This window comes from Lissotriton vulgaris, chromosome 2_1 (genome assembly GCF_964263255.1).
Source record: "Lissotriton vulgaris chromosome 2_1, aLisVul1.2, whole genome shotgun sequence".
Classification (NCBI taxonomy): domain Eukaryota; kingdom Metazoa; phylum Chordata; class Amphibia; order Caudata; family Salamandridae; genus Lissotriton; species Lissotriton vulgaris.
Window position 1 is genome coordinate 527,853,032 of NC_141687.1, and position 22,125 is coordinate 527,875,156.

At 43.5% G+C, this 22,125-nt stretch overlaps 1 protein-coding gene across 4 annotated transcripts in view; it reads right to left on the reverse strand.

Moving 5' to 3' along the window:
• The window catches only part of SPATS2L (spermatogenesis associated serine rich 2 like), a 187,100-nt gene extending 165,768 nt beyond the window's left edge, over positions 1-21,332 (reverse strand). For all 4 annotated transcript variants that reach the window (XM_086955465.1, XM_086955464.1, XM_086955467.1 and 1 more), the window contains exons 1-2: positions 21,131-21,332; positions 20,476-20,564 (exon numbers count right to left, since the gene is read on the reverse strand). The gene's annotated coding sequence lies outside the window, so the exon portion shown is untranslated. The remainder of the gene's footprint in view (positions 1-20,475; positions 20,565-21,130) is intronic.
• Positions 21,333-22,125: the final 793 nt, after the last annotated feature.

Below are 22,125 nucleotides of genomic sequence, written 5' to 3' on the forward strand. Positions count from 1 at the left end.
CCGAGACCTAAAAAGGAGGCTAATACATTTTTGCCTAGGATCACACAATTTGGACAAGCATGGAAGCCAGCATTGATTCCTGCTTATCTGGTTTCACATTCTGAAGTTCAACCACCAGATATGTGTTTTAAGGTCTCTCTAGCCCTCTATCCCGTTTACCTCAAAGGTCACCGTTTTGTCTTTCATCCTTGGCTCAGAGAAAGAAAAAAACGACACAGAGACTAGAATCAGGGCCCGCAGACCCAACTAGAAAGCCTTGTACATTTATTTGGTGGGTGTCACACCCTAAACATCTGTGATGTAATATGTGAGGCATAAGCAGTGCATTGTGGGGGCGTAAGTTATAGTTCGCTCAGGTAACTATAACTTCTGAATTTCCCTGGTTTTGGACGAGTGAACTCTGAGCTTAACTGTAATGTCCCAGTAACCTTTGTTTTTGTCAGGGAAGTTTTAAGGTTTTTTTTAAATTCTATTTCCTAACTATAACGTCCCTGTAGCCTTTGGTTATTGAGTGAATTTCTAAAACTTTTTAAATTCTATTTCCTAACTATAATGTACCTGTAACCTTTGTTGTTTTTAGTGAATTTGTAAGGTGTTTAATTGTATCTCCTAACTGTAACCACTAACCTTTGACACTCAGGGGGGTATGTACAATGAAGTGGTGGAGCGTGCTGTTAGCCTCCTGGGCTTAAAGACACCCCCGCCACTTCGGAAACGCAATGCTGCACCATATTTACAAGAATGTGGTGCAGCCTTGCGTTTACCCCTGCAATGGCGCTAAGTCTAACACCAGAGTGCAAGGGTGTCTGCGTGCAGGGGAGGATTGATTATGCATAGGAAGGTGTCCCTTCCTGCACATAAACAATCCTAAAATGCCGTTTTGTAACTTTCATGTGTGCTGCTTCATGGGAGGGGGAGGAGCCTCTGACAAGGTCTGAGCAATCCCTGGGGGGGCTTACTTGTGGCAACAACAGGGGTTCTTGGCCACCAAGGACCCTCAGCAGCCAAGGGGACTTTATCCCCCAACCAGTAGTGCACCAGGAGGTGCGTTCGCAGAGTGGTGGACAAAGGGGGTGGGTCTCTGATAAGCTGCTTCAGGATTCACGGTTCCACAGGGGATGGGGTCATGCTGAGCATCGCGGGGGATCCGCCGATTCCCACACACTCAGAATAATTTTTTTATAAGGCACTTTATTGGCCTTTATGGGTCCCTCTTGGACCCCTCTTACACAACCATGGGTTCAGGGTGGTAACTAGACATAATATCGAATCCAAAATATAGAATAGCCATAATATCGAAGTCAAAATATAGAATGGACAAAATATCGAATGGATAGAATATAGTGGTGAAAAATATTGAATTGAAGGTAAGTAATATAATACCGATTTTTAAAATATAGAAAGTCAAAATATCGAAGTATATAATATAGGTATTAAAATATATCAATTTTTTTATAATCTCAAATTTTTTAAAGTGTTTTGTATGTTAGTATATGTGTGAAAAGTGTATATTATTTTGGAAATTTATTTTAAGTAATGAATGTTATGTTATTTAACTTTTGCGTAATTTAATTCTGTAGCGGGTTGTGGGTTTATAGGGGAATAGGGTGGGAAGTAATTTAATTATATTAAATCAAATATTAATTTTTAGAAATTACTAATTATTTTTTATTTAATTTTGCGTTTTAGTTCTTTAGCGGGTTGTGGATTTAGAGGGGAATAGGGTGGGAAGTAATTTAATTGTAATTAATTAAATATTTGTATTTATTTATTGGTATTCATTTTGAACTAATTGTTAATTCATTTTTAATTGGTAATTCATTTTTATTAATTGATTAATTAATAATTATGTTAATTTTATTTATTTTTTATTCCGTAGCGGGTTGTGGGTTTATAGGGGAATAGGGTGGGAAGTAATTTCAATGTAATTAAGTAAATAATTTTTATTTATTGTTATTGATTTTAAATTTATTGTTAATTCATTGTTAATTAGTAATTAATTTGGAGTTGTTGTATGACTTTATTCGATATACAATATCATAAAAGTATATACAATCAGTTAAAAAGCCATCCAATATAAAAAGAAGAAATTATATCGTTTTGTAATACAAACAGTACGGAGAGTACAAGGCGTACTTGTAACAAGATATACAAAATATAAAACATTCCTTAAAAGAGACTGTACAAAGTTAAAAACACTAATGGGAGCCGCAGCAATGGAGAGTAACATTACTAAAGTTCCGAGGTCTGTGCTTTGTTCTCCCCGAGGAGCTTTGTTCTTGTCAGCCAGGCACATCCCAAGTACTTGGCTGTCCCACAGATTACACTAGGGATGGAGGTCTCTGATGTTAAAATGCGCTGTGCCTCCCTATAGATCTTGAATCCCAGGTTGGCACACACGGGTTTCAACCATTTTTACTCGCCTACCTGTACGCCGGGCAGGCAAAAAGAAATGGGGGGTGGATTCCGTAGGGGACGCACAACCCAGGCACCTATTATCATTCTCCTTCGTGTGCCTCCACCCTACTCTAAAATCATTCACTGGGAGAGTACCAAACCTAAGCTTCAAATAGAGTACTCTATCTCTCGGAGACTCGATAAAGTCAAGAAAGGGTTCCAGTTTTGGAGCAAACTTAAGGTCTAGGAACTTCTCCGTCAAAGTACTGAGTTTCTGATTTCTTGTGGCTTCAGTGGAAACCCACTCCCAATAGGCCTTCTTAACTGCTTGTTTTGGCGGTGGGTTCTGGCTCTCCCAAACCTCAGCTAATCCGATATACCCCACCATCTGTTTCAATTTAGATAACCAAGCTATCTTATGGCCTGTGTCTAGTCGGACTAGTTCAGTCAGGGCAGAGGCGTAGTTACACAGTTCCGGGGTCCTTCTGAGACGTACCCAGAATAGTAGGGGGCGTAACCTAGCTAGTTCATTTATTGGATGTCTCCCGTAGTCATGACGGAGCGGGACTAGTGGGGTCGATGGAGGGAGCGAGACCAGGTCTCTGAAGAACTTATTCTCCGATCTCACTAAGTCCGTGATGTTCTCGAATCCCCACAGTTCCGCCCTGTACAAAGACGAGGGCAGGGCCTTTCCCTCATAGCATTTGATGGCAGGAGCCACTGATCGGCTATGGGAAAGACGCTGATGTCTTGCAATGGCCCCAGACACGCATTTGTGATTAAGGAGCATTTTTGACAGATGGGAGGTCCACTTCATCAGGTTGTTGACCCGTACACCCAGATAGTCGAAAGCTTTTACTAATTCTAAAGGAGAGTCATTCAACTTGATGATGTTTCTGAATCTTTTCGATGGTGCCGGTGCCATTAGCTTGGTTTTAGTAGTATTTATACACAAGCCTCTGGAGTCACAGAACTGGCTAAAACGATCTAATAGTTTTTGTAACCCCCATCGGGCTTTCAGAGATCAAGAGGGTATCATCTGCAAAAAGCAGCGTGGGCAATTTTTCCCCTGCCAGGGTTGGGGCATCGGCTGGGTCCTCCCTCAAATGGTCTACCACCCCATTAACAAAGAAGGAGAACAAAGTCGGGGCCATAACACAACCCTGGCGAACCCCTCTCTCAACCGCTATCCTCTCGGTCAATTGGCCCTGGCAGCCCCACCTAACTCTAGCATAATTCCCCTCAGGGAGACGTAATTAATTTGTATTAATTGGTAATTAATTTGCATTCATTCATTAATTGATAATAACGATAAATGTATTAATTTATTTTCTGTAGCAATATTTTCACTAACTATATTTATTACAACGATATTTTTGATTTGATATTTTTGTACCTACCTGTTTGTATATAGGAATTCGATATTTTTGCATTCTACATTTTTTCATCGATATTTTAGTAATTCTATATTTTTGTTTTCGATATTATGTCAGTGATCCGTTCAGGGTACCTCCACCCTGACATCTTTATTCACTTTGCGCAGAAATGTTTGCCCCACTAACCGTTTACTGACAAACAAAATGGCTGCTGAAACTTTTCTGTGAAGGTTCGGCCAACCAATCAGGACTTAGATGAGACGCATGGCTCTGAGAATCCCCAGATATAGGCTTTGCGTCCCTATATATGCAAATTTGTTTTCTGGTTAATATCTCTAAAACTGCTGAAAGAATTTACACTAAATCACAAAAAGAGTGATGTGCGTAACTAAATCTAACATTTCTGACAAATGTACATGTTCTTACAGAGGAAAGTAGATGTGCTGAGTTCACATACTGTATACATTTTGTATAATTTTTGTGTATGATTAAGTACAAATTGTAGAAATCGCATAGGGTCCGTGACTTAACGTTGTGAAACTGTGAGGTCAGCATTAGTCAAAAGTTGAAATACCACTGTAACTGGCACCTCCTTGTGGTCATTCTGCATTAGCTACTTCCATGTGCAACAGGCCAGCTCTTTCTTTTTATTATATAAACACGTGTTTTATTAGGATACCATAGTGTGCAAGGCATGGGGAAAAGAGCCCTGCCTGCCCTCTCCTTCTGATGGTTTGGGGTTTCAGACATGCTATATAATGGGTGAGGGAAATTACCATGCAAAAATATGAAGGAAAAGGTTGGATACACTTGCTGTAGGAGGTGTAGAGAGAGTACACAGGAGCAGGAAGAATGGCACACGATGTGTGACCAGGTTGTAGTACTGGATGTTGAGATATATTTCTTTGTAATGCTTCTATGTAACAGATTAGTCCTACAAGGGAGTAAAAGTGCTGCACAGTAGATGTATAAGTAAAGAGTATACACAAGGTGACGAGTGACAGTCAACCGGAAACACAATATTGTAAGTGATGTTTGATATGTTTTAGAACTCCTTTGGTCTCTTTATGGTATTGGGGTCTTAGATTGCAGTCTATTGTCTACAAGTTGAGGACTTTCCTGGGAGAGAGGGCTTTATAACCTTATGACCATCCTAACTGTTCTGCCTGGGTGTGATCAGTGTCATCAGTAAGTTTGTGACTGCCTCTTAACCCACATGATTCTGGTCAAAGTCAACTGTAGATATATGTTAGAACTGGGGGTCTCTAACTGGCAGAGGTAGGTACCACTGTCCACTGTCCAAATAGGGATCCTTGCTTCTTGTCAGGGTAAGTAGGAAACACTATTTAGATAACCTCTACTCACCCCCTTGGTAGCTTGGCACAAGCAGTCAGGCTTATCCAAAGGCAATATGTAAAGTATTTGTACCAACACTCACAGTAACACAGTGAAAACACCTCAAACTGACTCCACAACAGATTAGAAAAATAAAGGTATTTAATCTAAACTACACAAGACCAAAATGACAAAAATCCAACATACGCAGTTCAAGATTTTGGTTGCAAAAAGAGTTCTTAAGGTTGCGATAAACAGTGCTTTAAATGGGGAAAAATAAGTGCAGGTACTCATTAAATTGAGCTATGGGCGTGGCTAGGGGTGTGGCTAGAGGTGGGGCAAAAAACATGGTGATAGACATTTCTATCCAGTATTCATTTTGTCCTTACAATTCCGTTAATAGTTTTAAGCTTCCCCTATATGCAGATTAACAACTGGATATGCTAATAGAGGGTTGTGTGAAGATCTGCTGGGAACAGGCCCTTAATCATAATAGAAGGAGCTTTTAAATGTATGCAAACCAACAACAGCACTATTCAGGCTAACATTCAGTGTGCCTCAGAACAAGAGAGACTTTAGAATACCAGTATTAATAATGGGTTCTACACCAGTTGCAGGACATATCAAACCATGTGAGTAATGTTACAATATAACAAAATGAAGGCCAAACACACTATGTTAATCTTTCCTTGTTTTGCAATATTTGCAGCTTCTTACTATCATACTGTTCTTACTTGGTTGTATTTGGTACACTACCTATATATTCTAGAGAGCACACATTCACACAGAAACAAGCAGACATGCACATACAAAAGCATTCCACGCATTTCTTTGAAACTAGGTCCGGAGAGTGTCCTGAATCTCTTCCTGTCTGAGCTCCACATGCACACACACAGATACTCACAAAAAAGGTTCAGTTGAGGTGATTCCTGTCTTACTTCACAGCAAGGACAGTGTGAAAGTGATCGACAAAGCAGGGCCTGAAGAGGCCTGCTCTATCAAACACAGCAGGGCGGTGACATTTTTAACACCGGGATCCCGTGCATAATGCAAATGAGCCGCTGCTGATTGGTTCAGCAGTGACTCAGTTAAGAGCTAGGGAGGAGCTTTGGCTATTAGAATGCCGCACAGATCTGTTCCACTACGTTACCCTCGGGCTTAGCAGCACCAGCATCATTGACTTTACCTTCATGAGTACCGGTAATCTCCTTGGCAGTGGAGCAGTGCAGGTACTCAGATCCTTCAAAATAAGAAGTGCCGGTACCCAGTACCGGTGAGTACCGGCCCATTTAAAGCACTGGCGATAAAATAATCCACAGTTGCAGGAAAAGATCCCAGTTGTGTCACGTTTTGCCAACAGTACCTTTTAAATGCGACAAAGTTCCAAAGCAGAAGTTGGTGCGGTGGAAAACAAGCGATGTGTTGCTCCTGAGACCCTGGGGGGGCGATGCGACAACCCCGCTGCAGCAGCGGGCGTGTTGCGACAAATCCGGTCTGTATGGGGAGGAAGGCGATGACTTGTATGGATTCCGGTGCGTAGGTTCCGTAGAAAGTTTTCTCTCACAAAGGCACGATGCGATGATCTGTAGGTGCTGCGACGATCTCCGGGGCTACGATGCGCGATCCAGCAGCGATCTTCCTCTGGCAGCTCTTTGATGGCTCTGCGATAACTCTCGCAGTGACGTGATACGGTTCGCAAGCAAGCAGTGCGACAATCTCATCCAGTGACGACAGGCTCTCCGACGACACTCGCAGTGATGGTAATCTTCCCGCACCGGACTGGTGCGTCCCGCAAATGAAGGATGCGACGACTCTGGCAGCGGCAACAGTCGCTGTGACGATCTCGGCCATCGTAGTGGCGGGAATTTCCTCGCACTGGCGGGGATAAGCTCCGCAAGCGAGCGATGCGATAAAACTTGCAGAAAGTCTTTAAAAGCTTGGTTTCCAGCTTCCCAACACAGGTACAACTTCCAGAGGCACCACAACTGGCCCAAGCACACTCTCCTCTCTGAAACCCAAAGGAGTTAGGTCCTTAAACGGGACAGGGGCGGGCTGGACCTTTTGTAAATCAGAAAAAACAGAACAAGTGCCTGCACCCTCCTTATTTGTTATAACGTGATTAATCCAATTCAGACCAAACCAATACTTAATTACGTTCGATCAGGTACCTTGATTTGTACCACTCACTTTTTTTATTTTTTAGCAAAATTTCATACGTGTTTTAGGCAGAAAAACAAATACACCTTAACATTTAACACATATATATACATTTCATACAAAACAAAAAGAATATATTCACAAATTAGACTACAAAACATCCGAATGACATTTAAATAATAAACATTACAATTATTATTTTCTCAACCAAAGATCAACTTCATGGTTTATCACAAGACAACGTCAAATGCCGAGGAACATTGAAAAAAATTTCCTTAGTCCTAGTGTATACTCAATATATGTGTATACAAGGACGTAACATCCATTGTGACCATTATTTGAGTGGATGGGTCAAATGGTGTCCCCTCGACCTTTAGCAAAAAGTCGGTAGTAGTTTTTTAGATAAGATTTTGTTTACACGGGCGGGCTAAATAGAAATGCCCCGTTCCTTTGGGAAGTTTGTGAATACACCGCTTCTCTTCTGACTCAAAAATACAAGTACAATATGGCAATCATTAATTTATGATATAAAGGATACACGAGGCTCATGGTCTTTCAATGAAAAGTGATTATTTTTCTTACATCCCACACAGATTACTCATAAGGCCCTGATGAGAGTTCAGGAACCTTTGTGGCCCTAACTCGAAACGCGTCGGCATACCAACGGGAACAGACTAGTATATTGAGTATACACTAGGACTAATATCAAGAATACAATCAACAGGAACCATGACAGTATTTATGCTACAGGTTCCAATGCAGTTACTTTCTGAAAAGTATAGAATACGGCCAGGCCATCAATGCAGAGAGCCAAAGATGAGATACTTGGAGGTTTACTGAAGATCTAGTTATGTGTTAGAGTGTATGCCAAACCTGGTAGTGTTCTAATTTAATAAGCATTGACAAAGCCAGTGTGTCTGAAGTTGGATGATTAGCTTTTGGCTTTGCCAATGGATATTTTTTTGTTTGGGGGTGGTTTTGTATGAAGGCACATATTGTATGAAAACAAGTGTTGTCTAACAGCACATTGCAAACCAGTAGTCCCTAGCACTTACTGTACAGATGTGCACAAGGTGAAAGAGCACAATGCAGTCACTTACAAACAGGTAAGCAAATGGCTAAAGTGGACTGAACCTGTTCCTCAGGGTGCATGCTGTAGTGGGTGGAAGAAAACTGAATGACACTAAAGAAGATCAGTGGAGGAAGAGGGCTGACTGAAAGCCCTTGTAAATAAGCTTGTATAGTACTTCTTTTAAAAATATAAACAAAACCACTAACTTAAAAATGGTGCCTGCTGTACTGAAAAGGATGACGTGTGGGATAGCAGATGAACTAACAAAGTCATAAGATCGGTTTTAGGTGTTAGGGTATGAGGGCAACCTAAAGCTGTAGGTGAGATGGTTGAATTTAGAGTTCGCACTATGGAAGTAAAGTCATAGGACTGGAGACGTTCATCCAGGATGATTTGTCCAGATCATGCATGAGAATGGGCCTGCACGTTGAGAGTGGCTGCATCTATGTATCTTTTTGGCACAGAAGGAGGAGACTGCTCTGAGGTCCACATTTGTACAGACAAATTGGAGATGCCTACTCTTGCCCTTCCCCCACAGTAGGTCACTCCATAGCCTAGGAGAGATGTGATAGCAATGAAGCCATTACTGAGCAGATGCAACACATACCTATGAAGAGTGCCTTTGAGCAAAAGAAATGTGGTGAGGTGGGGCAGACAGGCACAGTTTACAAGCAGAGACTTCTGTACATTGAAAACCTTAGGAACAAACCACCAATGTTTGTGTGCAATTGCTTTGCTGACGCCAGCAGGAATCCAGATGTTCAAGTTAAGTAGACAACCATTATTCAGTGAGTATAGGGGAGAACGTGATATTAAAGGAGGAAAGGAACATGGTCCTGAGGAAACACAGGGGAGAGTGGGCGCTGACATTCAATCTATCGGCATGAATGGATGGAATGTTCGCAGAAACCCACCTGCATGGATGGGTGAACTCTCAGTAAAGCCATCTGTGGCATCTTCCACCATTTCTTTCCCCCCGGCAGCGCAGCTGACATGGAGCGGCTCGCGGTGACGTCATGCCGAATGTCACCGCGACCAGCGTTCTAAGTCGAGCGCCTGACAGAGTGCGAAGTGTCACCCGCCGGGGTCATTGCTGTGGCTGGGGTCGCTGATGTTCCTTTTTACTTGAACCCCAAATAAACGACCTCTTGAACATTCAGCTTGGTGTCTGGTCAATTAATACTGGATTCCACACCATCTACAAAAGCGGGGAACGTTTCAGTAGTGGAAGGAAGGAGGCTGGACAGAACCATCAACAGTTTAGCCATGGACATTGGTAGAAGGGGATATTGGCATGGAGAAGGAGGAAGCAATCAGATTGAAAGAGACGAGGAGGAGCTGGGAGGATGCAGACAGGTCAAACCTTTGAAACAAATGGAGAGGATGTTTTTGTGTAAGAAAGAAAATAAGGGGAATCAGGCGGGTCCTAGCAATTAGATCATTAGCAATAAAGGTGAGATGTGTTATGTAAAAATGGATAAGGTGTCAAGGGGAAAAGAGGATATATGTATGTAGAGAGGGAAATGAGAGCGTGGGGGATGGAAAAGGACGTATGAATGGGTTGGGATTTTGATGTAAGTGAACAGGAAGAAGGGAATAACATGTGATCAAGAGAGGGAAAAGTAAGGGTGCTTGATGAAAGAGAAAGTTCAGTGGTCGTGTTGGATCATGAATAGAAAGGCAGCAGTTCAAATACTGTAATGGGTCATGAGCAGAATCAGGAATAACGAGAGGAGGGCCTTTACATGGGAAAAGAGAATGGTGGAAGATATGGGTGAGCAGGAAACGAGAGATAAAATCTGGGTCTCAGGCATGAGAGGGGGTCATACAGGTGCAAGAAGAAGGGGATCGTGAAGGGTTATCACCTTGCACGGTATTATCAGGACTTTGTGGTTTCAGTCCTGGAGTTTCATTTGACAACCAAATTTGTTTTAGGGGTTGTAGTCTAGGTGGTCCTCCATTGAACCAATTCTATTAACTCACTTGATAATAATGATTTGACACAGAAAAAGCCCGTTAGAGGAACAATGGTATCCTGGCACATTAGAGCGGGTGCAATCATAGAATTGCATTCCAGACCCTTAAGGTGCTGCCGAAACAGTCCCAAGGGATGAGCAATGAAAGGATCAATATGGTGATTTGGGGCTGTATTATGGTTAAGGCCTCTGGCCCCGGTCTGCGCCGTGGCTCATCTTTAGGAAGGCATGTTTGGTGCAGACTGGGACAGTGCTCTCCATTACTATCAATGTGCTATACCAAGGGCAGCAGCACAACAGCTGCAAGCAAACTCACCCTTCCCACGTGACACCTCATTTGCTTGAGTTCACTGTGCATGTGGCACCCACCTGAGGCCAGTTTATGTACAGTACCCTGGGGGCCCAACAGGTGTGTTTGCCTATTTTTTCGTACCCGCTACGTTACTATAGTTGGGGCCACAGAAATAATACAGATCTCACAAACATGCAATCTGGCAATATCTTAAAAGGCCATCCTCTTATTTGCATAGGTTTCGGCTGCATACAATTGAAGGAAATACTTTGCCAACTGCTTAAGAGAGAGCTGGTGCTATCAATATTACACAAAGGGATGCACTATTGTCTGCGGCTCCTTCAGTAATGCAACAGTGCACTGGGGCACAGAAAAGTTGTGCATACACCTGTTGCACAGCCACGGCACTGGCTCTAGTGCTGCTACTAGAGCTTGCAAGAAGATAATAATGAGCAGAAAGAAAAGTATCCCATTAATCACTAACGGTGTGGTCATGTGGGACCAGGAGTGATGTAACTGAGACCTTGTCCTGAGTGGATGAGGTCATGAAACAACAGGAAGGAGATCCCACTGGTGACCTTTAGTCTATAGGAAGGGACATGTAGGATCAGGAAGAAAGATATCCCATTAACAGCCTATGGGGTGGTCAAGTGGGAGCAGGAAGCTGGGATTTGAGTGCTTTCTGGGAAGGAAGGAGGGCAGGAAGGAGGCCAAAGAAGTTGACTGCAGACATGACATATAAGGGAAGGATCCCGAGGGATCATGAAGAGGGCCAACACAAAACCTTTGGGAGAAGTCTCTTGTGAAAGGTGGAAGAAGGCAGTCACTTGCATGTCCTCCTAGGAAGGCAAACCAAGGGATCAGGAGGTGAATACACATAACATGATGGGAGGAGAAGCACAAAGCATGAGAAAGAATATGGGCACCCACATGATGTTTGGGGATCATGAGAGAGCCGTACGAATGTGATCAAATGCCTGACAGGGGGGTGAGGGTAAGAGGGGCATGAGGTCACAGGAAGGAGAAAACACAGATTAACTAATGGGAAGGATTACAGAAATAGATGATCATACATAAGCCATTGTGGCAGGCAGTTATTAGGGATAGGCAACAAGGGAATTACACACATCCTTGGCGAGGGCGATCTTCTTAGAGCAGGATGAGGGCAATTGCACACAAAGTCAGTAATATGAAAATGAGGATGCTGGAAGGTGATAATACATAACTTGATAAAAATAGGAACTCAGAGGAGTAGAAAGAATGGAATCACAGAACCTAAGGGGACTTGATAAGATATAAGGAAACACGAAGGAGATGACAAAGATGAACTCATGCAAACTCATGCAAAGGATCGTGGGGAGGCCAGAAGAATGTGATAACACATTTTACTTGGGGGCAGGGAGGATGGACAAGAGGTTACAGGAAGATCACACAGATGAACTGGTGAAATGGCTCATGTGGGAGCCAGATGGAAGTGATCACGCCATGAGGTGAGGAGAGGTGGAAATGAGAGGAGAAAAAAGGGGAGGAAGTAAGTCATACGGATTAACTGATGAGGGTCACAAGGGAGTCAGAAGGAGGTGATCACGTGGGGTTTTATGCCTCAATAATGTCCTGCTAAAATATTGCTTCCACAGTGTCACTGGCAAACTCACGTGGCCAAAGAGGTCCAAATCATGGTTAGCATTGGCAAGGGGGTAGCCAAGAGGAATATTGCACGTGCATGGGGAGCGACAGATCCTCCGACAGTGGCTGCATGGCTGTGCAACTTGGACTGGTGCTGTGAGGCAGAATGGGTGGTGTATAAAAGCCGGGGATGCCCTCACAAGTGGGAGAAAATATGGGGACCGTGGACATTGTACAGGGGTCCCTGACGTCTGTTCAGGTTTCTGGGATGGCATCGGGATGTATACTATCGGGGGTGGAGGGGCACACGTCTATTTTTCTGGATTCTAATGTGCTATATTGCTTAAAAATTGTCAACTTGCGATCTCGTCTCTACAAATGTATGACTGTTTGTTCATATCTGAAGCTTTTTTATTGAGTTAATAAAAAAATATATATATATTTCTCCCACAATGTTAACTGCCATAATATTGTGAGGCAAGTATATAGAGGTAAGTATAAATTTACTTTTCTTAACTCAACATCTATGAACCTTGAAGATATACATATATCTAAAAGGTGCAGGGATGGGGAATCACCAATAAAAATGTATTCCACCATATTGATTAACACACTATTGGGGCAGTCAGTATATATAGACAAGACTAGATATACTAATCTTAACTTTGCATCCACATATCTTTAAGATGTGCATATATTCAATGTACCTAGATGATCTTTTTATGTCTCCAAAGTCTGCAAATGGGGAGTTAAGAAAAGTAAATCTATTCTCACCTATATATAATTACCTTCATAATATTGTGGTAGTCAATGTACATCTATTTAAAGTAGGTAGATGAGGAGTTAATAGTAAATTTATTCATAGCTAGATATGCTGACCTATATGATACTGTGGATTGATATTTTGGTAGGACAATTTTTAAAAGTCAATATTTCAGTAAAACACCTCACATGCATACCCTGGAGAAGAGTGGTTATGTTGAATCTGTAAGGAGTGTGGCTTTACACGAAGAGCAACGATGGAACATGAAGGAGATGCTCAGCTCTAGAACCTCCCAGGTTTGTAAAGCGGCATAGCCACTGAAGGGCACGTCCCAAAGATCTTGGGTAGTGGGTAGTGACTACTACTCATCCGCTGTTAATCCACCCACCAATCATCCTCACCCGCTCAAATCATTAGCACAAGGGCAGAGGGGTCATGATGGAGCCCAGACAAAACATGTTTTGAAAATTGCATGTAATGCATTGCCCCTTTAGATTTTCTTCCCCTGCTCTCATACGTTGTACAGTGGTAGAAAAGTCATGAAGGAGAGATAAGAAACATGGACTCACCTGCCACTGCTCTGCTGTTGCAAGCTGTTTGTGGAGGTGAGGCAATTTAGCATTCCTCTGCTTTCCTTGGGGTTCTGGAGACCAAGGTGAGTTAGGGAAAGACTGGCAGGCATATGTTTCCATTTGATGCAACAGCAATGAAATATATTTCACTGCTCTGACAACAATTGTACAATCAGTAACTGGATTTCCAATCTGATATGCTAAAGGATTCAATACATAACCTATCCACACCCACAATTCAGATTTAAATATGATGTGATGAAATACTGCCCACATCTTTTAATATTACACAAAAAGACTGTGGGCCTGATTTAGATCCCTGCGGATAAGTTAATCCGTCACAATGGTGACGGATATCCTGCCCACTAAAATATAAATCCAATTATATCCAATGGGATTTATGTTTTGTGGGAGAAGATATCCATCTTCACAAAGAATGCTGTGCTGTTCCTAGAGAAGGAGGTGGGAATGGTACAGTCTGTGATGCGGATGATTAAGGCAGGGTGACAGCAAGGTAACCCTGGGAATCCATTTTGTTGGATTTAATGCCCTGACACACCCTTTCAGGTGTCATGCTTCATCATTTGGGCCTGCTCCTCGTTGGGTCGGCAGTGCAATACCCAACGGGTAACACCTCATAGAGGGGCTCTTTAGCGGAGATCTTTTTCCAACAGCCGTATGGATGAAATGCGATTGTGGGGCAGAACTAGAGGGTAGACGTGGGTGGTGAGTTAAAATAAAGCTAGTGGTACCGGGAATTATTTATTCAGAAGGCCCACTGCTTTAGTTAAAAACGATTTTCTAGAGGAGAGTGATGGAAAATAATGTTTCCAGCTATCATCTAGAATTTGTTATAGTCCGGTCAACATGTTTCTCGCTACTGTGAGGTTAACAAGCAATTCTTCAGGACCCAGATGACTATTTAGCATGTATCTAAAGGTGCAAAGAACTGTCTACACTAATACCCTAAAGTGTGGTGTATGTTTGCTCATGTGGCTACAACACTAATGGGTGAAGGGAGAACAATACTATATTACCCTTTTTCTAGTTGTGACTGTCAATACCTAAAGTTAAAAACAGTCAAACAACGATAGTGTCCAACGGGTAAAGCTTCAGGTAGATCTTCCACCACAAGGTTGGGAATCCCTGAGCATCACTGCACGCACCTACCCTTCGCCGCTGGAACCATTGTGACGGAACATTCTGTCCACCGAGATCTAAATCACGCCCTTAGTTTCAAAGAAAAAAAAACTACTAGAGCTCATTACTTTGTAGGTCTAGCCTTAGCCAAGACCTTTTGATGTTACTAATGGTCAGTTGTTGTGTCATTCACACTTTTCTTCCACCCACTACAGCACGGGGTCAAAGTTCACTGTGAATGATGTCATTCTCTCTTTCACAAGGCGCTCATTTACACACAAAGTGGTTTCCTTCAGTGCCAGGACCTGCTATGTCAATTAGTCCTTTTTTTCAACCTAAAATTTGTTTTGCTTTTAGCCATTTTAGGTTGAAGCCTATAAAACACCACAGCTGTCCAGTTGCTAAAGACTTGGGGAAATTCTTAAATGTGACCTGGGAATGCATTCTGCCCATATCTTACTATTGGCTTTGTGGTTTGTAACTCACATTTGTTCACTTTCTATTTGCTGGCTTTATTTGTTTTAGGCTGTCCAGCAAGTCTCTGTCCCTCCTGTGGAGCATAGCCTGTTTACAACCTCTCTGACTTGCTCCTTGAATTCTCCCACAAGTGCTTGCCTTCTATAAACAGCTCTTTGAAAAGTACCCTTATCTTTCACATTTGCTGTGCATTCAAAGACAGAGGTCAAATGTCAGACTCTGTCTTCCAAGGGAGCTTGGTGTTCATTTTTCTTTCTCTGACTTCAAAGTAAGAGGATTTATATGATAATCTTGGGGTATGAAAGGAAAGGCATTTTTTTAGCAGTCAACAAAATGTAAATGTCTGTAAATGAACTGTGCAAATATTTCAGAATATATCAGATTTAGGAAAGCACAAATTAGGCACATTTTTTATACTTCTGAAGTGTGGTGGGAACAAATATTTAATACGATCAAAACAAATCAGTACACTAGGTGATGCCATTTCCACACATTATTTTTGTGGGCTGTATAATTTTATCAGTAAAACTGTATGTCTGTGCAAATGTAATGGTAATTTCAAGTGAAAATGTGTTGTCTGTAATGCCAGCATTATTGTTTGTGCGCTGTATAAAACTTTATGTCTTTGTATATGTACTGGTCATTTCAACTGATAATATGCGATCTGTTATGGCAGTGAGCTATCACACCATGCAGACTCCACTCTTCCCCAATTCACTCTATGACATTCTACTCCACTCCATGCCACCCCACGCCACACCACTCCACTCTAAACTACTCTACACCATGCTATTGTACTCCACTCTATGCCAGTCTACTTCACTCTATACCACTCAACTCTATGCAACTCTATTCTGCCACTCCACTCTATGCCACTCTACTCTATACCGATCGACACCACTCTACTCTACACCACTCTACCCTACTCAATACTACCCCACTCTATGCCACTCAACTACATTCTACTCCACTCTACGCCTCTCTACACCACTTTACTCCACTCTACGCTTCTCCACTCTTTGTCACTCCACGTGACTCCACTGTATGCCACCCCACTCCATGACACTCCACTCTGCGACACTTTACTCTGTGACATTCTACTCTCTTCCCCTAGACTCCTCTCAATGCCACTCGTCTCTAAAACACTCTACTTCACTCTGTGACACTCAACTCTGACACTCTAATCCATTAAACTCTACAACATTGTACTGCACTTTGCTCTACTCTATAACACTCCACTCTACGCCACTCCACTCTATGACACTCTACACCACTTCACTCTAGGCTACTCTACTACTCTCTATGCCACTCCACTCTACCCCACTTCACGACAATCTATGCCACTTCATGCCATTTTACTCCATGTTATTCCACTCTACACGTCTCCACTCTACGCCTCTCCACTCTATGTCACTCCTCTCTATGATGCTCTACCCCACTTCACTCTGCACCACTTTATGCTACTCCACTCTACAATAATCTATGCCACTTAACTCTAGGCAACTCTATTCCACTCTACTCCATTCTACATCTCTCCATGCCACATCACTCCACGCTACAACACTCTAGTCCACTCTATGACACTCTATTCTACTTTATTCAACTCTACTCTATGACACTCTACTCCACACTACGTCCCTTCACTCTACTACAGTCTATGCCAATCTACTCCCTCTACGTCCCCCCACTTTACTCCATTTTACACAACTTCACTGTATGACACTCTACTCCACTCCAACTTATGATCTCTGCTCCATTCTACACACCTCCACTCTATACCTCTCCACTCTGCACCACTCCACTCTATATCACTCTACTTCACAACACCCCACTCTACTCCTCAAAACTCCACTGTACTCCGCGACACTGCACTTCACTCTATGGCATTCCACTCTATGGCACACACAACACTACACTCTACAACCCTTGGCTCTACAGCACTCCACAACACTCCACTCTGTGCCACCCCACGCCTCTCCACAAAACTCTACTCCACTCTTTGATACTCTACACCACTCCACTCTACGACTTGACTCCACTCTATGCCGCTCTAAGCCATTCTACTCTACATCACTAACTTTTATCCATGCTGAACAGAAGCCACGCTGATGTACAGCATGGCTAAAACACATTGGCAAAGCCAGAAGTTCCTGCATAGCCGAGACCTGTTGGCAGGGCCAATGCTTGTTTTGACTATATTAGCGATGGCGTGCCAGCGCATCAGACGATAACATTTTACAAAACGCATAGCAAAACAAAACCAAAAGGCCAGAATTGAGCGCCAAGCCAATTGGCGTTGTCAAATCTATTTCCTTCTTGTTCTCACTTAATTCGAATTTTTATTAGCTCTGAGCTGTTGAGGAATGTTCCCTCCTCCCCTCTGTTCTCGCATGCCATGCCGCCTGCTGCCCAGCTGGGACCTTAAATCCATTCTGTGTCTGTGACCTTTGCTTTCCCACAAGTAACCCTTTAGGCTCAATGGTGCTACCTTCTCTGCTATTCTGTAACAGCCGTCAAGGGAGAAAATCAGGACGCCTAATACAGAGCTTATTCAAAAATTCAGAGGGCCATTTGCAAATTGGAATTGTAAAGTGAGCCACGGGTTTTAAAGGTCTTTATAGAGCGGGTTTGCTTTTAAAATGGCATTCTCCGCTCCGACCGCAGCTTTCTAATTCTGCTGTTGGCAAAGTGCTAGGTCGCCATAGAGGCACCATGTCACTGTTTCACTAATGCTTTGCAAGAACCCTCAACAACAGCAATTGCGCCCATGCAGAGAAACCTACAGCAGTCCTCTTGTAGTGCAAGCCCCACAAAGGTGTGTGCATACACCAGTTTCATTTAGATGTGTATAAGAGACATGAGCAGTAACAAATGGCAGACCCCGATTCCAAGGATGAGAATCTGCAGTCCGCCGTACAGCAGCTCTCACTCCAAGTCATAAATGTAGTGGTTAGAATGTGGATGTGCCTAAAAGGTAGTGAGCACCTACCCAGTCTTAATTTTGTAGATAATCACAAGCCTTCCCAATGTGCTTAAAACCTCATCTTTACACCTAGACTTGGCCAAATAAAAGGCTGGGCTAAGGGAGACACACACTCAGATTCCACAAGGGTGGAGCGGAAGGGACTTCTCCAACTGGAATAGTTTTTTTCCTGGTACAGAAAAAAAGATATAAATGTAAGGTTCCTGTGTATATGTACCCCCACAGTAATATGTTTATAACGTGCCCACTTATGGATTTCAATGCATTCACAAAGTATTATTGACTTAGATCTAAATGGTTACAGACCAGCTGTCAAAAACAATGATGAATCAACACCTGTACCACATCTATACAGCGCTTACATTCAGCATGTGCATACTTATCAAATAATCACGCAGAGCAGCCAGCTACCTTGCTCCCTGCTGCTTGACAGGGAAAGGGTATGAATGTGCTGTACTTAACATTATGCTGCGCATTCCTGTCAGTCCTCGGCACTGGCGCACAATGTGCTGCCTAGCACCAATGCACCATGGTGTGAGGGGGCCTGCATTGTAATCAGGATTGTTTTGTACAGGAAGGGACGTCCTGAGTCATTTTACTTTCATTATGCATGCTACAGAATGCAGCACACACAGTAAGAAGAAAATAAAACGAGGAGAAATAAAGATATTTCTTCTCGTAATGCCTCCCCTGGGGATTTGTAACATTTTGACGCATTCCCGGGCCTACCAGTAATAGTACATCTGGGAATGTGAAAAAAATCCTTAGTTGAATGCGTGGGAACACCCACGCCCCACCCATGGAATGCCTCCCTGGAGCATAGTAACTCAATGCAGCGATTTGCTCTGCATTTTGTTACTCTAAATGTATCAAGCCGCACAGATCTAAGCAAGGTGGCCTTGCGTACCTTGATAAATATAGCTTAAAACCAAATCAATCATTTGTAAAGGGCACTAATCACCCGTGAGGGTCTCAAGGCGCTGATCGGGGGAGGGGGGTGCAGCCCCTGCTCGAACAGCCAGGTCTTGAGAAGTCTCGTGAAGGTCAGCAGGTTCTGTGTCTGTGGCAGCTGTATGGGGAGGGTATTCCATGTCTTGGCGGCGAGGTAGGAGAAGGATCTGCCGCTGGTGGAGGTCCTGTGGTTGCGTGGGACGGTGGCGAGGGCGAGGTCAGCGGAGCGAAGCTGGCAGTTCGGGGTGTAGAAGGTGAGACGTTTGTTGAGGTATGCTGGTCCAATTTAAGAGTTGTATGGCTCTTGCTCCCCATTGCGTAGTGCAAAGGCGACACACCTCTTTGAGGAACTTGCCTCCGAATTTTAGGGAAATGTCCAACGAATTCCAGAAGTACTTCCTGAAAGCTACAACAAATGCTTTTTTCTATGAGAACTCACACATGTAAGAATTCGAACAAGCGTAAATGTATGTTAAGTACCATTACATGTACAAGCTCGGCAAAACGGATTTTGCACATGCTAACTTTTTTCCTGTGTGTAAAATATTAATCACTGTGGAGAAACTCTTTCCCCTACATCACACCTATATCCATTTCCTGCCCTGGAAACCCCACCTTCCCCTAAAAGTAGCTTTACACAAAGCTGCCTTAATATTATGTGCGAGTTACTATGATTAATGAAGGCAAATTAGAATTTAATGAATTAGAAACGTGAATTTGCAATCGAAAATCATGCAATCTGTACACCTAAATTTAGCTTGGTTGCCCATGTACCAGGTCCGACATATGCCTTAGGGATTTTTTCGTGTAAAGAGAAACTGAACCTCTTCGGATGACTATTTTTGTTTGAATCAGGCCTTATCTGTTTTTTTTTTTCATAATGGGAGTCCTAGTCTAACCCCGCTGCAGCGAGAGGTTGTCGCTGACCCTGGTAAAATGTGGTAGGGGATTTCTGCAGCCTGGGGCTCGGCGTGAAAGCATTCTTAACATTCCTGAGAGGCCAGGCACGGGCCCAGAGAACCTCAGCTGCGCGCGTGCACGTTTCCACATCCGCCAAAACTGGGATCCCTGGGCATCAGGGGGAAATTCAGACGTAACCAAAAAACAAACCGGGAGAATGAACCGAGATGCCTCAAATTCTTGCTGCTGCAGGCTCTGTGCAGCGTGGCTCAAACCCCTGGAAATCAGAGCTTTGGGATATCCAAGCCACAGGGTAATTGAAACCAGATGTGCAATGTCTGTTGAGAGGCATCCCTCAGACTCACCAGTAAACAGGGCGACTCGGTTACAGCTGTTACTGAGCACATCTGCACATGTAATGTAAACTTTTAACATTTGGCTTCCGATAAATAACTTACGTAAGAGTGAAGTATGCCGCGGGGCACTCTTGCTATAGTTTCTTGCCACACCTTGACCGAAGGCGACTTTCTAGCGGCTGCAGCGTCAGCTGTGGAAACAGGAGATTTGAATTAAAACTCTGGCTCCCCTACACAACGTGTAATATGTCATCCTGGAAGAAGTATTCTTTTCTCTCTGCCACAGCCCCCGCACCCGTACATCGCTCAAAACTGGATGAGTTTTGCAAAAGTCGAAATGTATTAAAAGATGCAAAGAAACACAAATCAGAAAAATATTATAGAAACAGTAGGCTCGTCGCGGAATAGTTTGTCGAAAGCTGTTCGTGTATTCTTGCAGAGATTAATCATTTCAGAAAGAAGACAAAATAAACAACGCGGGATTCTCTTGTAGCCCAAAGTTCTGTGTTGTACCAGAGGTGTCCAGTTGCCCAGAGTTTGGTTCGAGGAGCTCTCCCAGTCTTGCGTTTTATATTGAAATACCTGCAGATCTAGAGGGGTGCAGGGAAGAGCAGGGCGCAGTGAGCAGGGCAGGAGTGGGCGAACCTTCACAGCTGACTGGCACTCCGAGCGCTTTGCATCGCGCCGCACCAGTGGCAGCGCCGGCGGTGCTCCACCCGCGCAGCCGTGATCTCATGCACGGGACTCTCTCACTCACCCACTGGCTGTCTCCTTCCTGGCCCTCCACGAATGCCCCCTGGCCGCGGTGCTCCAGGTGTGCCACGCCGGCCCCACTAGTACTACCCACGCGTGGCTCTGGGAAAGGGAGCTCGTTGCAGAGTCTGCGTGGCTGGAGAGGGCGCCTCGAGTCCAAGCCTGCCGGTAGAGCAGAGGCGACTGACGCGGCAGACGGGAAACAGGGCTGCACGGTTAACCTCTGCAGCAGCAGCTTCCCAGAGTGCACAGGGTCCCTCCCCCACCGGCACTCGCACAGTCAGAGAAACGAAACAAGTACTGGAAAGACAATAGGTCATTAGTATTATTATTATTATTTTGTTTATTTAAAATCATGACAATTAGAATAAAAAACAAGCAAGAAAACACTGTTCATCTCAAATGCATCAGAAAAAAGTTAGAAATATTAAAAAGATGCAGTGGTACAAAATATTTTAAAAATGAGCAAGAAACAGCTAAAATATGTGAACACATCATAACCTTGTTAATGGGTGCGCGACCCAGCCCTAACTTTCAATAAGACAAGCAAAAGGGCCATCCATAAGTGTCTCAAGATATGATGAAGCACACGGGAATCCCAGTCTGCTCATGGATGTACAAGCTTTGTCAATGGCCAATAGGTCTTGCCTACGTGAAAGCTATTGGTTTTGGCAAGGTGTTTTAGCCATGTTCTACACCATCGTGACTGCAGTTCAGCATGGCTAAAAGTAAGGGGGGTCGGATGGGGTAGATTGGTGTAGAATGGAATGGGTAGATTGTGTAGAGTGGAGAAGGGTATATTGGCGTAGAGTGGGGTAGAATGGAGTGAGGTAGATTGTGGTAGACTAGAGTGAGGTAGATTAGAGTGAAGTATATTAGAGTGAGGGGTAGATTGGAGAGTGGGCGTTGTGTAGATGTGTGTTTTAGATTAGAGTGGGATAGATAGAATTGGGGTAGATTGGGGTGGAGTGGGGTAGACTGGAGTGGAGCAGATTGGGG